Source organism: Melospiza melodia, chromosome 15, assembly GCF_035770615.1.
Source record: "Melospiza melodia melodia isolate bMelMel2 chromosome 15, bMelMel2.pri, whole genome shotgun sequence".
Taxonomy (NCBI): Eukaryota; Metazoa; Chordata; class Aves; order Passeriformes; family Passerellidae; genus Melospiza; species Melospiza melodia.
The window spans coordinates 18494555-18500156 of NC_086208.1; positions in this window are offsets into that span (position 1 = coordinate 18494555).

Genomic DNA, 5602 nt, shown 5'->3' on the forward strand with positions numbered 1-5602 from the left:
GCTGGTGCTTTTACTTACATCACTATGATGATTATCTCATTATAGCTTATTTATTGCCCCCTGTCATAAATATATATCTATATCTATATCTATATCTATATCTATATCTATATCTATATCTATATCTATATCTATCTATCTAATCTGGTGATTTATTAACCCCATCATCCTCTAGCTAATTCTATTAGCCAAGCAAGTAATCCTGCCTTTTGATGCTTGAAAAATCTGAATACACTGAGCTCTGACCAAGCGGTGGTAATGGAAAAGGCAGCTACGTAAGGAACTGCGGGGAAATCAGGGAAATTATCTGTGAATCTTCACAAAGTCCCCTGGAAGAGTTCAGACATGGAGCTGTCTTAATTGATAGCACGGCCACTTAGGGGACCAGTATCCATAGAAACTCCAGGGCCTTGACAAGATGACAAACAACGCCGCGAGAGCCTAATAATAGGAGGAATAATGAGGTGTGGCCAAAAAAACCCAACAACAACAACAACAACAAGCCAGTCATCTCATGGCATCGAATGGGTGGGCCCAGCTAATGAAAGCCTGGCAGATCTCCGTGACGGCGGGAGGGAGGCAAAGCGCGACTGGAGGAGGGAAGAAAAGAGTCGCCAAAGGCGGATGGGATTCCAGTCCCAGGGAGAAGCCCCGCGGCAGACGGTGCCACCGGGGATGCGGCTCTGGGGCTCTGCTCTCCGTGCACATCGGCCACGAACTGGGAGCAGCATCACTGGGAGCATCTCACAGATGATGTCGAGTTTTGCAAGAGTCACCCCATTGCCTGGCCTTGCGGGTGGTGTTTCGGTTGTCCAGGGAGGCTGGGACCCGGGGAGCCCTTGGGAACCGCGGCGGGTGGTCCCGGCCCCTTTCCAGAGCCTCTCGCCGAGCTTTAATCACCTCTCGACCCGAGCTCGGCTCTTCCTGCGCCGCTCGCGGCACAACTTTCCCAGGCGCGGCGCCGCAGCCCGGGCCCCGCCGCCGCTCGGGGCTGCGCGCACGCCGCTCCGCATTGTCCCGGCAGCCTGACCTTCCTCTTAATTAGCTTAAAACCGCACAATAAAAAAAAAAAAAAAAAATCTAAAAAGGGAGAAAAAGGAAGGGAAAAAAATAGAAGGAAAAAAACCCTCGGTAAAAGCCAGTCGCAAATCAAAAGAGGCAACAGTGAGAGCAAGCAATGTGTCACCACAAGTGTCCGAGTCAATGGAAACCTTGTTAGGTGGGGAACAAGGGTCTGCGCTAACAAGCTCTTATCTGTGTTTTTGTTTTCTATTGAAGGTGCATGTCATTAGGAGGAGTGTTAACAAGAGCTCTCAATAGCTTCATATGGCCAATGGCCTCTGAATATTCATGAAGGTGTGAACAGAATGTGGGAAAGCGGTGGAAGAAAAGGCAAGAAAAGCGGCAAGGGGGCTGATTGTGCCGGGAAGAAAGGAGCCAGGGCTCTGTGGGAAAAAGGGATCCTGAATCCCTCAAACAAGAGCGTATTCCCTAGGCAAAACCTGTCCTTCAAGCTGTGGGATGGTATTGATGGAGCCAAGGAGGTGGGATTTTTCTGAGCAGCGCTGGCACGGAACCAGCTCCTGGCACTCGAGGTAACAGTGCCCAGGGTTTTTTTAAACTAAAATCACAGCAGTCACTGGCACCTGTTTTTGGAGCTGTGCAACCCTCTCTCCAGGCTTATTGGATCACAGGAGGGATCCAGAAGGTGGTTTTCCCTGGATGCCCGATATTGAAATGGGGAGGAACTCAAAGCAGATAGAGAAGACAGGAGGCAAAGGAGCAAGTCTGGATTCTGCTCCAGCACTGCGGTGCTCATCATGCCGAGGGAACAACTCATGTACACCCAGACAAAATCCTGGAATCACAGAATCAGAGACTGTTTCACTTGGAAGGAACTGCAGACATCATCTCATTCCACCCCCTGCCATGGACAGGGATGCCTTCCACTATCCCAGGTTGCTCCAAGCCCATCCAACCTGGCCTTGAACACTTCCAGGATGGGGCAGCCACAGCTTCTCTGGGCATCTCCATGGCCTCCACATCCTCCTGATGTTGGGAGCCCCAGTCAGACACTGCACACCTGCTGCCCAGCACCTGCCTCCCCTCCTGCACCTCCCTGTATCCCCAGCTCTAGAGAAATCCCTCACTTGCCTCTGGCAAGAGCCCAGCAGGGCTTCCCAGGGGCAGGCAGGATAAGGAAAGATGCTTTTCCTACACACCACCTCTGCAGGCTGTGCAGCCGCTGCTTCTGCTCCATCATGGGGCTAGGGATTTCAGCTGGGCTGGTTTAACACAGAGCTCTTGCTCTGCTCATTTTGGAGCAAAATTATACTGCAGAGTTGCCTCTTCTTGAAAGGCTCCAATCTCGTGTGTCAGTGCCAGATAAATAGTTTTCATTCAACAAATCAATGAATAGAAACAAAGTACAGCAAAATAATGTCAAGTCATTTCACTGATAACGACAGCTGCTGGGCTGCAAGAAGACAGGGAGAGCAGGAGGGGGTGTGGGGGAATAGATTAAAAAATGTAAAAAGCAATGAATCACAGCTGGGGGGGAAATCATAAAACCACAAGCCACCGCAGCTCCCACACAAACGTACGCGGTATTTACTCATCTCTTTCTAACAAAATTTCAAGTAGAATAGAAAGGAAAAGAGGGAGGGCAATGGTGAAAGCAAATTGTTCAAACTATCTTTGCTGGAAAAGCAAAAGGGCTTTTCTTCCAGCAGGAAGCAAACAGCATGGCTCCAAGAGCTGAGGGAGGGAATGCACTCCCGCCCCTGCACCACCACTCCTTCCTCCCACAGGTCCCTACCTTGCTGCTTTTGGGTCATCATTTCCTTGCTGCTGGTTTTCACCTTGGAGCAGTCTCTTGCTGTTTGCTTTTACAAGAGGAAATCCTGATTTTGGAAATGTGCAGCTACGTAGGGCCAGTCCACTGGTGTTGTGTGCCTGTGCCGAGGAACTCAACGGAACCAGCACTGGTTCTCCATAGGTCTGTTTGGCACAAGCAGTCTGGAAAATTATTATCCTGAGAAAAGACTTGATGCTGGGGAGGAAAACACAGCCCTTTATTCCCAGCTGCCATTTGCAGTTTTGTTATTAATCCCATAAGATAACAGGAGGGTTAATTGTGCTCAGATTACAATTACAACAGGAAAGATTTTCCTGCTGTCCGCTCCCAGACCAGCACTGTGACCCCAAACACTAAAAATATACCACGCCTTTAGCCTGAAAGAACTTTGCTAAATCTTCACTCCTTCCCCTCACACTTCAGAAGCTTTCACGGATGCACACTAAGGATTGCAAACTGGGAACCTTGTATAGGAATGGGGCAGAGCACAAGCCAGTGCTTCCCCCCCTCCGGAACAGGGGGTGCTTCTCTGTGGGTGAAAAACCAGGAACGAATGAAAACATGAATTTTATCTGCCTTGAGCCACCCCCTGACCTTCTGGGATAGCACTACATGGAACTGGGGTGCCTGCAAAGCCCATTCTGCTCAGAGACACAAACAGGAGGCTGAGCACAAGGTGACTGCACGAAGGGCCATCTCTTCTCCTGCACTGCTCATTCCAGTCACACACGTTCCTCTGCCGGGGCACCGGGGCCACCTCCTCCCCGTGGCACTTGTCCCACCTCGGCGAGGCTGCGCCTGCAGTCCCCGGTGCGACAGCTCCGGCTGGTGGCTGCCGAGGGCTGTGACCAGCATTCACATGGAAACACAGCAGAGGGAACACGGCTGTGCCAAGGAAACGCCTGATCCTTCTGACGGTATCCATCTCCCGAACCACAAGGGACAGGAACCATGGCAGGTGCTTTTGTGGAACACCCGACGTGCATCAAACACACATCACTGCTGCTTTCCACAGCACAACCAGGGCACAGATTTAATTACACACAACTCTCCTAAATCAAGGAGAGAGACAGCTGAAAATAGGGTGGAAAAAAACCCAACATTTAATTCAATTTATTTAGCAGCATCTTTATTGCAACAAAGGTTTTGTAATAAAACGCAGCAAAACTAATGTCTCCACTTTACATGATTAAAAGCCATGGAGCTCGGGAGGGGAGGGAGGGAGCCCAATAAACCCACTGGAGTGAGACATGCAATTCTGTTAACACAAACAGCAGGCACTTCATGTTCTCAAATTAAACACCTGAACTTCAACTGTGCAGAACAGCCAAGGAAAATCCGCAGGAAGAGCTCTCTGCCCCTTCCACAGGGGCACATGGAAAGTCTCTGTGGGGTTCTGGCACTCAAGGAAACAGGCAGCCCAAGGCAGGGCCCTCACCTGGCCAATGTTTCCCTTACTCAAACTCTGTTATTGCCTGGGCAGGGTTGGGTGTCACAGCAGCACCAGGACAGCCAGATACACAGACACACACAGCAGGAGCACAACCCACCTCTCCTGGCAGGGAATATGGGTTGGAACTTGGAGCGTGAGAATTCTCCATAATTTCCTACCCAGGTTCAGGCACAGGTTCTCCAGGGTTAAAGCATTACTACACTATCCCACTCAGAAAGTTTTTCCATAGCCTATTTCCAAATGCCACTAGTAAGTAGGGAATGCATTTTCCATTCTAATACAATGAAGTTCGTTATTTTCAAAGCTTTGCTTGGTGCTTTGAGCTCATTTTTCCATTGAATTTGTAAAAATTACGCAGTTCTGGGTAGATACTAATTTTACTGTGTTCTGAATAAAAAGAGATCATTGAGAACAAAAGGAGGTGGGGGTGAAACCCAACAGCTTTGCACATCCCACACTGACAAGGCATCACTGGAAGCTGCACTAAAATGGGGTGAAAGAACGTGCTTTCACCAGGAACAAACACAACCAAACCCAAGCACCTCAAAGACAGGAAACTGCCTGCACCAACACGCTACAGCTTCAGCATCTCAGCACTCAGATCCCCATTTTTCATATATGTTCTTAAACATATGAAAACATTCATCTCAAAGACACCTGTGACACTAAATATCCACCATGCAAGGCTCAGTCCTGCTTCTGCTCAGAGCAGGGCAGACACAGAGCCTCTGGAAGGCAGAGGGGCCTCCACAGGGACACAGCAACCTCTGCTTTGGGAGCCACAGCAAAGGCTCCTCCTCACAGCTTTTTACTCCACAACCTCCCTTGCATTTGCTCCCCCAGGATCTCATAAGTTCTGCTTAAAACTCACGTTAACCAAGAGATTTTTTAACATGCAGGAAGTGATGAAGTACAATCCCAAATATCAAACAGATTGGAAATCTCAGTGACATTCCCATCTCCAGGACCGTTTGGTACAGCCTTGTCCTGCTCCTAGGCCAGGCCAACACTTCCCCATATGAGGTGCAGGAATACCACTCCCCCCAAAAATAAGGATGCAAAGTCCCTCAGCACTAACACCTTCCTACCTCTGCAGTCTCCATACAACGGGGCCTTTCTCCACTGGGAATTTAGCTGGAATCAGACTTCATCTAAGGCACCTCTTTTGCAAGAACTACAAAACTCTGGTGATAAATCCTTCCAGCACTTCCACAGGATAAGAGAGCACGGGGTCTTAAAGTGCTTAACTACAGTAAAAAGAAAAGAAAATGGTGAAAAGAAAGAATCCGTAA